This window comes from Palaemon carinicauda, chromosome 11 (assembly GCF_036898095.1).
Source record: "Palaemon carinicauda isolate YSFRI2023 chromosome 11, ASM3689809v2, whole genome shotgun sequence".
Lineage (NCBI taxonomy): Eukaryota > Metazoa > Arthropoda > Malacostraca > Decapoda > Palaemonidae > Palaemon > Palaemon carinicauda.
In genome coordinates, this window is record NC_090735.1 from 58500571 (window position 1) to 58512786 (window position 12216).

A 12216-nucleotide genomic window follows, 5' to 3' on the forward strand; every position below is an offset into this window, starting at 1 on the left:
TGCTGAGTCATCAGTAGCTATTGCCTAGCCCTCCTTGGTCCTAGCTTGGATGGAGAGCTAACTTGGGCGCTGATCATATTAGTTATGGTCAGTCTCTAGGGCATTGTCCTGCTTGATAGGTCAAAGTCACTATCCCTTGCCTCTGCCATTTATGAGAGGCATTTAAATCTTGAAATTGATAAAGATGTTATCTTCATCATTCGTATCATGGAAAAACGATGGATTGATTGAGTTTGTGTCTGGCATCCTAACAACAAAGGTCATTGACGCTGATATCGTTTGGTATTATATAAATTATAAGGAAATTTAATTTAAGACCATAAAAATAAACAGATCAGTATAAAAGTTAAATATATTTCAGAAGACGTGCCTCTGAAATGAATATAAAAATGCCGCTAGTATTGTAGGACATATTCTTTCCGTCAGTGTATATAAAACTAGAAAAGAAAAACCACTCAGTGCAGACCTCCGCCACGGCAACTTGTTTCTCCAATATAGCTTGCTTTTCCGTGTATCAATTTAGACCGTAAACATATTTGAAATCTGTGACAACCATGCTCGAACTTAAGGCCAAGGTTATATTGATTCGGTTGACTTTTTGCTTGACCTTAACATTGACCTTGGACTTAGGTCTTTCAAAATTGAATCACTTCCACTTCTCAACATAACAATTAATCCCTGAAAGTTTCATTACTCTATGAATAAAATAGTGGCCAGGAAGTTGTTCATAATCAAACAAATAAACAGACAAACAGGGTCGAAAATATAACTTACTCCCATCTTCGTTGGCGTGGGTAATAATACAGTGTTTCGCATTTTAGTAGGAAAAGAAAATTCAATTTCATCCTAATGCGGTCGAACAAGTTTCCATATTGGCTCACTGGTTCATTTTCCTTCATGTATTTGCTGACTAAACACCATCGGCTTTCTTCTTTGAGAACTTCCTGGATGTCAAAACCTCCGGCCATCTGTTTAAATTGACCGCCCTCATAGAGCCGTGACGAATGAGTTCTGGACTGTGGACTCGTCAGCGCTAATTAGTTCGTGATGGAGACCAAAGATAAAGAGAAGGTAAAGGGGATTTTGTCCTTCAAGTGGGCGTGTTTTGTGTCCTCGGGGGCGCCTATAGTATTTTATAATTCCTGTATTGTGTTATTTATACAAAGTACTTGTAAATTCCAAGAATTCCTGAATTTTTAATGTTAGTACCTAATGTGTATTGAGTAATATTCTTGCATTTGGCCGGCTTTGAAAAATTTGATTTCCATGTGTACTCCTAATATTTTTTTTCTTACTAGGGATGAAATGAATTTAAATTAATTTGATTAAGGTAATTTATTATTGTTACAAGAACCAAATATCCTACTGATTTGATAATTACATGTAACGTATCTCACACTTCTAATTCTCACCAATGCACATCATATAATGGTATTGAGGATAATGATATGTAATAATAGTTAAGTTTTGATATCGATGGTTATTGTCACCGTAGTTATGTTGATAATAATCATAAAGAATGTGTAGGCTCATAGCCTTCCTAAACAAATTTGTCTGATTATTTTTTTCTTTATTTTAATATTATCCTTCAAGATATCCTATTTACATTTCATGTGGAAATCAATGAAGAATACAATAATAATGATATGGCTGATAAACATTTTTTTGTTTTTGATGATTCTAATTAACTCGAGAGCATTTTACTTATAATTATGCGGCTGCAGTCTAGAGTATTTAAAATATAATTATATATAATTATCTGCGCCTCCAATTGCCCCATTGTGTAATAGAAGGGGCATAAGAAATGAATAGATTTTTTTTTCTTTTTTTTTGTTTACATAAATAATTTAAGAATTCTTCATGTGCATGTTGTCTGTAGATTACTTTGTTATAGATGTATTAACATCCTAAATTGCTCTTCTAGGCTGAATTGTTGGCATTTTATCAAATCTAAAAGGAAATAAATACTTGGATAGATTTTTACAAAATTCTATTGAAGAGGAAAAACTAATGAAACAAAATATGAAATCTATTGAATGTGTTATGTCAGTACTTATGTTTATCTTGGTGTTGTATTTGTTCCTGTTATCCTGTTTACTATATTCAATGGGAGTTGTAAAGTTCTTTCTTGAACAGCCTTGAACAAAAATAATCCAAAATCTTGCCCGGTTTTAGTCGTGCTCTCTCTCTCTCTCTCTCTCTCTCTCTCTCTCTCTCTCTCTCTCTCTCTCTCTCTCTCTCTCTAAATAGTTATGATTAATCAATTACCCAGGATTATTAATTCGTGTCCGAATATTTCCTTTTACCGCGAAAAGAAATCAAGAAAAATATAAAACTTTATTTACATCCGACATCTTGATAAAGATTGATTTGGAGTCATATTGATCAAACACTGAAAAAAACAAATTGCTTACATGAATGAATATGATTAAAATTCCCTTGACTAGTCTTTTTTTAAGTGATACAGGTCATGAAACTCGATATTTTTATATCTCTAACCTTCCACTTTCCAAATAAGCTCAATAAGTGTGAAGCTTATTCCCAGTCCTCTTCTACCTCATAATCCTATGCAAAAGCGTTCATGTTTCTCATGTATTAAAAAATTTGATCATTATGAAAAAAGGAAATCCCCTTCGCACGTATGACGAGTAAACTTTACACTTCACGCTAAGGGCTGAATTTTTATTCCTCGCTCGAATTGAATATTTCAGCGCCGAAGAAAAATGGTCCTTCTCGGGCAAATCCACAGAGGTATTTATTCCGTAAATGCCGGATCTGAAAAGAAAACACTGACTGCTCACGCACAATATGGCCCTTAAAGCCCCTCGTCTGCAGTGCCAAAAACGCCTCCGTTTAATGTTCAGTGAAGGCAATAGTTTGGGGGGACCTTAATTTGCAAAATGACACTTATTAGACGCCCATACAAAGACTGAGTGTGTCTTAAGCCCTTCCTCGCTAATTGGAAAAAAGGGCCGGCAGAGGATTTTGGACTCTACGGGCTGACTGCAGAAGACTGTAATCCAAGACGTTGGGGTGTTGGTAATTGTATGACAACATGGGGCTGTGGATTCTCACACGTGACGCCTAGGAGAGAGAGAGAGAGAGAGAGAGAGAGAGAGAGAGAGAGAGAGAGAGAGAGAGAGAGAGAGAGAGGAGGCAAGTTCTCCCTGGATGGTGGTGAAAATTTTTCAGAGATAGAGGGTTCCTGAAAAAAAAGGGGAGATAAAAATTCATTTAAGGGAAATCAGGTAAAAGCTCTGTATACGTAATTTTAATTATGTATTTATTATTCAAAGCATATTGGGAAAGACGAACGTATCAATGTTAGAACATAGAGAAAGAGAGAACGTGTTAATATTGGAACGCTTGCATGCTAGAGAGAGAGAGAGAGAGAGAGAGAGAGAGAGAGAGCAGAATAACGTGTCATTGTTGGAACGCATGTATGAGAGAGAGAGAGAGAGAGAGAGAGAGAGAGAGAGAGAGAGAGAGAGAGAGAGAGAATCTAGAGTTACGGCTGCCGTTTTAGAGGGGTTAAGCACCTACTACAACGATCGCATTTTCCTTCACTTATTGGTTCCTGGTGGTCACATTTCAAGGGTCTCCCTAAGCGCCTACGGAGGGGGAGTGCTACAGGACACAGCAGCGGCAGTGGAGAGAGAGAGAGAGAGAGAGAGAGAGAGAGAGAGAGAGAGAGAGAGAGAGAGAGAGAGAGAGAGAGTCGCTTTACTTGGCCTCTTCTTTTTTTGTTCTGTTAAATCTCGGTTATCCATTTTCTTCGTGTTTTGATTTAATTTTGAAGTTATCTTGAACTGTTGACGGAGTGTAAATGATGTGGCTTTGCATTGTGTATTTTTTTTTAAATTTTTGTAAATCAGTTGCGTGTTTAGGATTACCGCTTGGAAAATATTGAAAACTATATCCAGGCACAATACACACACATACACACTCGCATATGCATACATACAAGTATACAGTATATATACCGTATATATATATGTAATATATATGCACTATATATATATATATATATATATATATATATATATATATATATATATATATATATATATATATATATATATATTTATATATATGTATATATATTTATATATATATATATATATATATATATATATATATATATATATATATATATATATATATATATATATAATGTTTGTGTGTATATATCTTTCACTTAAAACTTGCAAAATAAAGATTCCATAATTATGTTGGAATAATGTATCACTATGCAGAAATTAGCATATTTATCATAGCATGCATATAACTAATTGTGTCTACCTATGCTCTATATGATTGCCAAATTTTTTTGTACTTAGTTGTAAAGGGATATAAAGATAATACCTATAAAGATATCTGTGACAGAGAAACGTGTAGTTATTGATTCCAGTGACAGCTCCATAAAACATTCCGTGTAGGTGTTTTCGCGATCTGTATCTAATTCCTAAAGTATGTGTGTGTATGGTGAACACAGTATACTTAAAATTTCTTGGCAACACGTTCAGTAAATCGTCAGTAAACCTTCAAATGCGTTGGTTCATTTCTTACCGTGAAAGGTGAAGTTTTCTTTATTTTTCCTCTACTTTAGTGAGAGAGAGAGAGAGAGAGAGAGAGAGAGAGAGAGAGAGAGAGAGAGAGAGAGAGAGAGAGAGAGAGAGATTTTTGTTTGTGTGCGTGCAATAAACCATAAAGAAAGCTTAAAATGTTGAAGATCCCGCTTGAAGATGTCGAAAAGACTAAAAAAGTTAGGATTCACTTATTATTTTAATTTTTCCCTTTGTTTTTTATTGTTTCCTAGTATTACATACCCTTTAGAGCTATACACACATGTATATATGTATATATATATATATATATAGATATATAGATATATATATGTATATACATATGTGTATATATATATATATATATATATATATATATATATATATATATATATATATATATATATACAAAATATATATGTATATGTATGTACAGTATGTATGTTAGATTGATTGCTTATTAGTGTGTTTCAAAAAGAGCAGTGTCGTGTTAATTATAGAATTAAAGTTAATGAAAAAAAAAACCGTTTCGTTAAGTAACTTGACTGTCATTATCATGATTAACGAGGTCATTAGTGGCACTCATCTATAATCTTCAATTAATCCCTCTAGTCTGAAACAAATTGGTATTTAGTTGACCGATTGCATTTGATATTGTTTAAAGCGGGTGGACGAGAATTACTGTAAATTATTAAAACTTGAGAATGAAAATAGATATTTGGAATATCAATAGAATATGGAAGGAGGAGGATTTTTCATCTTAATTTCAGCTAATATCTTATTTTAATCTGAAAGCTCAAATATTTTAGTTATTCAAGTGCTCTTATTTAAAAAGGGTTCATGGTGATGCCTTTATTAATTTGCATAAATAGTTTTCATATCTGCAATACAGCGTAATATTATTATTATTATTATTATTATTATTATTATTATTATTATTATTATTATTATTATTATTATTATTTTTATTATTATTATTATTATTATTTGTTAAGTTACAACCCTAGTTTTTAAAACAGGTTGCTAAATGCCTTAGAGCTCCACACGTAAAGTAGCCCAGTGAGAAAAATAAATAAGGAAATAAATGAACTACACATGAAGTGTAATTAATTAAAAAAAAATGTTTTAAGATCAGCAACACCGTTGAAATAGACCTTTTATATTTAAACTATGAAGAGAAACCCATATCAACTTATCTAGCATGAAAGTTTCGTTTCGATCGCGAGATTAGGATTCAGGCAAGAAATTGAAAGTATATATTTTACCTTTTTTTTTTTCTTTAATATTTGATAATGAAATTTGTACAAACTATTTTCCCTTACATATTTTATTGATCAGTAATTTTTCTGTCTCTAATTATATAGATTTCATCAATATGTTCTTCAAGTACACATTTGGAAAATCTATTTGAAAATAAATTGAATAATTTTTTTTTTTTAAGAGTGAAATCAATCCTAATTAACACAAGGGTGTAAATAGGAAAAACATAATTTGCTATCTCAGAATCAATATTCCATGAAATTATACAAGTCTATCAATTAGCGATTCACATATTTCTTTTCGTTTATATATTTTTCTTTTTTAACTTCACACTGCATATATATACATTATTCCTTTCATTTACTCTGGTGTAACTTACCGGGCTTCGTGAAAAAATTAATGGAAGATAATTTATTTGAAGCTGAACAATCAGGAGTTTTCTTCTCATTATATATTCATAAATACTTTAATTCGTCTTTCAAATCCTGTTTGGTGCTTTAAAAATTATTACTGCTACACGTTTTTCATGCATGCACAGTGGTAAACCGCACATTCTTCTCCACAAACACCTTTGCTTGTGGGTGTAGATACATGCACAAACCACACATCTATCTATCTATCTATCTATCTATCTATCAATCTATGTAGGCTCTATATACTGTAGGTCCAACTTAATTTTCATCCCAAGAGGAAAATGATTCGATCTTGTTTAACGCTGTTGAATCTGTAATTTTGAATGCTTTGTGGAGTTTGCCTATATCCTAATTTTCTTTTAAGAGTTACTGGTATCAATAGCAAATGGCTATCATGCGTCATGGTAAGGTTTTCTCTCTCCTCTTTGTTGCTTACAATTTATCTGTAATGAAACATAGGAAACGAAACTGTTTGGACTGGTGTTTAAAAAGTACATTTCATGCAGATTTTGTAACATGATCAAAAAAGTATATGCTTACCAAGTGCATAAACCTTTTTTTTTTGTCTTCGTTGCAATGATTTGAGACATTTTATGAAGCAAAGAGAGTATTGTTTGGCTCAATGAAAATACTTTTCGGTCACGAGTGGCAAAAGGCAACTTGTATAATAGACATACAGATACACTTTATAATAAGTGTAAAACCAAGTCTTAGAAGCAATAGGAATTTTGATTTTTTTTCATCAAGGGAGAGATCCTAACAATAGTATTATTCGTTCCATTCTGGTTTTATGCTTTTCTTATGACGAAGAAAGTCGCCATAAACTTAACTGCATTTCCCAAGTTGTTCTAGTGAAGGATTTTATGGCTTATATACTTGGATGCAAGAGGTTGGATTTTGGAGGCTAAATAAGAAATAGGGAGGATAGAAATGAAAATTACTGGCTTGGAATTGTCGTTTGGAAGCTAAATTCATTTAGAAAAAACTTATATTTTGATTTTATGGGACCTCATTGGAGTAATTCACATGTAAAGAGCCTTATCTACTATGAACAGAGACTTATTTACTATGAAAAGAGACTTATTTACTATGAACAGAACCATATTTGCCATGAAAGGCCACTGCATTGTATATATACTTAATTTATTTCAAAAGTGTTGCCAAATACGAACTCTTGTAAGAGTCTAAATCCGACGAGATACTAATTTTGTGAAGTAAGAAGTTAAGTCTTGTTATACAAACCACAGGACGGTGGTAATGCTGTAGTGCAATACGACGCCTGGCAATAGTAATAAGATTCAACGAATATATTTGTAAGAAGGAAACAGTAATTGATCGTCTGTTTATTTGTTATTGATTTCCCTCCTTCCTAATGCTTTTATAATTATATAGAACAATTGCTCTCATGTTTTGATTACCTTTCTCCTTATATATTTGCGCTTCATTCTCACAGACGAACCACATCGTAAACTTATGGAAAAACTGTATTATAGTCAAATTATTATATTCAAATCGATGCTTTTGACTTGTGCAATAGATCAGTATAGGGTACCCTGTTCTCTGGAGCAGCAGTTGTATCTGTCTTTATATCTAAATGCAGCAAACAAATGACTATAATTTATCAAGCTCTGACCTGCTATTAAACACTGCATGTCCAAACACTTTCAGGCAAAAATTTCCTCTATTGTTGAGGATGTCGTGGCATTATTAACCATGTTGTATTCTTGCTTTGTGTGGTTGTTATTCTTCGATTTTTTCCTTTTGAGATCGACATGATTTTTTCTTTTGCTTTAAATCCCCCCCTTTTTTCACCTTAAAAGTCGACTTAATTTTGCTTATTTTCTTTAAATTACTTTATTATTTCTCTTATTTTTATTTCCCCAATACTTAAAAGTTGAAGAAAGATATATATTTTTTTTAACTGTTAGGAAAATAAAGTTTATATGTATCTAAAACGAAAAGTTAGAAATTATTCAATGATTCATATATGAATACCACTTTCTCTTCCGTACAAGAATATAACGAAATAAAGAGTTTTCAAACTTGATGAATAAAAACTTGCATTCTCTGAAAGAAAAAAAAAATCGCAATTTTGAGAGAGAGAAAAAAAAGAATACCAGAAACGGAAGCAATATTTTACAAAATATATGAACGACTTCCAAACTAAACTTTCGTCTAACATTAAATTGCCGACGATCCATAAATTCTTTTGTATTTTCCGCCTTGAATCGGTTGCTATGTGACTAACGTTTCATTCCGCCCTTGGCAACAGACATAGCATTTAAAGTGTGAAAGAACATAAGTCTTCATACAACGTATGGGAATAAACAATAGGATTTCAGTTGTTGGTCTATTTTGTATATTTTCCCGAAGCTACAGAAATTTGCTCGCTACTGATTCCGAATTTTGTTGTTTTATTAAATTTCGTTATGCCGTTTATCATGTCTTTGATGAAACACGTTATTGTAACTTTATATTGGTGTTCATTATATAAGTTGTTTATCATTATTCATTATTACCTCCGCTAATGAAGTTGAAAGGTTATGTTTTCGCACCAGTTTGTGTGTGTTTGTTTGTGAAGAGCTTCCTGGCTACAGTTTTAATCGTGGAGTAATGGAATTTGCATGGATTGACTTTTATGTGAAAAGTTGGTAATCATTAAATTTTGGAAGGTCAAGGTCAAAGGTCAAGGTCCCGGTCAAGCGAAATGTCCTATTCCCATAATCAGCCCTAATAAGTTTGGACATCATTGACACAAAGACTTCAAATCTAGTTCACATATGATTGATTGTATGGGAATCCACGGTAATTAATACATGTTAAGGTCAAAGGCCAAGGTCAAGGCCGAGCCAAAGGTCGAGAAATAAGCAGCATCGGTGGAGGTCTGTGCTCTACTGAGTGCCCCTCTTGTTTTATTCTTTATCGATTTTGTTTGTAGTCTTCTAATGTGTCCGTTGTTTTTACTCATTTAGATTAATGGGAGTGGGATTGGTAAGGGAAAACGGGTTTTAAAGGAAAAGATTATAAAAGATTTTTTTGTGTGATCTGTGATAAATTGCAAATGTTTGTAATATCCCTTCATACTGCAATAATCAAGGAAAGTAAATGATTGAAGGGATAAAGTTTGAACGGTCACCAATAAACAGCTGATGTAAGAAACAGGTCATTGCTCGTGTACAAGATATTCTAGAGGCTGAACATAGATGAACATAGATATATCCTATTATGAAAATACATTGAATTCCTGAAATTAAATCTAAAGAACCAAAGAATATAGTATCTTGTAAGCCCCCCTCCCCCCCCACACACACCCACGCACGCACAACTAAATAAGATTTTCATCTCAAATAGTATGACCCTCAGTAAAGAAAACAGCCCGATAAAATTTGGTAAATATCCTTGAACTTCTTTTTCTTTACATACTCTTAAGATAAATGAAGAAAATAAAGGAGGAGACGGATGAGGCCGCGAGATTGGCGTGTAATGGGAAGGAAAAGAGAAGAAAATCACAGAGGAAATTGCAATAAAAGCAAAGAACTGCAAAATGGTGCGTCTGGAGGGAAACCAGAAAGTTGGCAGAAAGCAAACACATCACCGCCGCCACCGAGAGAGAGAGAGAGAGAGAGAGAGAGAGAGAGAGAGAGAGAGAGAGAGAGAGAGAGAGAGAGAGAGAGAGAGAGAAGCTTGCCAAACTCGCCCCAGCTCGCTATCTGATTGGCTGTTGGCCGCGGGGATGACGTTGAGTGGTGGCCAATGATAGGGTTGAATCGTGTCGTTAGTGGAGCTAAATTGCTAGTTCTGTCTCTGGTCTTTTCAGAGTATATCCGTGTCTTAAGAAAATAGTAACGGGGTGGGGAGCAGCCGTTTCGAAGAAGGGGTCGCTGAGAGAAGGGAGTTTTAAAGAATGGATGTTGTTACATCAATCATCTTATTAAAAGAAATGGGACGAAGGGAGGGAGGGAAATGGAACCCATAAAATGCGAAAAAAGGACGACAAAGACATTATTCATTATAGTTATTCCCGAGACGAAAAAAGACGTGGCAAAATTGATTGATGAAACTATTTCGAACGAAGAAAGAGCACGGTAATAATTCTAATAATAAGGTAGGCGAAGGAACACTTTAAGTATGAAAAAGGAACTTTTTCCATACTGATGTAATGTAGGGGTATTATACATGAGAGAGAGAGAGAGAGAGAGAGAGAGAGAGAGAGAGAGAGAGAGAGAGAGAGAGAGAGAACCCCCTGTCATACAAACAGATAGACTGAGACAAAGGTTGGAGCAAATTCTATGTATTAAAGACAATTAGATTTAACGTCAATCCTGTGCAAGGGGAGAGCATACACACACACACAGAGAGAGAGAGAGAGAGAGAGAGAGAGAGAGAGAGAGAGAGAGAGAGACGCTGACAATCTAAAGCATACAAGAAAGAGATGAAGGCGATACTTTTATTTCTAATACCTTTCAAGTCTGTATCTCTCGTTCCAAATGAAACTCAAACTAAACTTCGCTGAGAGCAGAATCTCTAGTCAGATCTGAAGAGCAATAAAGTGCATCGGCCAGGAGGTAAACACACCAAAAACGGGTCGTTTGTAGAGATCATCTAAGATAACGACCGGCACTAAATTACGATGCAGTTCTCAGTAAAAATAGTAATGAATAGACAGTTCCCCTTATCACTGACTTTAATGAATTTTCCACTTTTTTCATATGTATTGTTTATTTATTAAATGCTTTGATTATTCAATAACTATTCTCAGACACGAGGGTCTGTAATGTCTGCTGGTTTTGTTATTTTCTGGCAGAGCAAAATAGAAAAACCACATAGGATGTAAGTTGATTATTATTTCATAGCAAAACATGGGGAAATAGAATGTTTGTGTTTTTCCAGTGTGTATATAAACCCGATGGAAGCTTTAAGGTAAAGAACAAAATTTAACCTAACTTTGTTAAACATGAACACAAAAGTTTTGATAGTTGGAGATGGTCAAATGTTTGAAATTTTCATGCCATCAATAAAGTATATAGATAAGTATTTGTAGAGCTTTCTTTTCTCTATGATTATCTTACCGAGATGACTAATGATTGATAAGGTGGCATTCAAATCCGGGGAACCGAGTCAGGGAAGCTTCTGTCGTGCGTCACAACTGCTGTTATTATTTTAGCACCAGCTACATTTGATTCCTAGTGTTGCTGAGCTGCTTCTTCCTTATATGTGGAGCTGTTTTCCAGGCCAGGGGGGGGGGGGGGAGGGGGTCTTCCTGTTCATGTTCAGGTGTCTGTTCAATGTTTTTCCCGTTCAAAGAGCAGTGTCACGTCCTCTGATGATAGACAGTAGGAACATCTCATGGGTGGTGGACAGGGTATGCGTCTCCTGCTGGAGAAGGAATACTTATAGAGTCCTAAGGCTTTAGGCATAATTAACTTTACTGGTGATTTTTGTGTTATGAACTGCATCTGTTCCTGTATGATTTCTGCGTGGGCATTGCGAGAGAGTGCCCCAATAGCACCCTGGTCGACGTGGAAAGGCAGTTGTTTGGAGAGGCACAAGGTAGTCATGCTGACATAGCTGCAATGCCGTCCAAAGAAATTACACGTTTATTTGGTAGTCTACGCAGATCCATGGGAAGCGCAGGGTTGTTTCTCATAGTCAGGCTCACTGTCTTTATGATGGAAATAAATGATAAAGTTTGAGTTACTCTCGGGATCCACAGTAAAAACTTGGTTGTTGATCATTCATTGCATAACATAACCATCTTGTTGACCTGATTGTTGGATTACCGTGGGTAACTGTTTATCTATTTGAGTGGCATTCCAAGAAGGGCAATAAGAAATTGCTCTTCTATTAAAGTTCTTCATCTCTATAGATTTATAGTGGATCTGGTTAGTTGCTACTCCTATTGAGGCATGGCGAAGGTTCATAGACTTGGTTTAGACAGAGATACGACAGTCTGCGTTGGTCATTTGCACCAAGGTTTC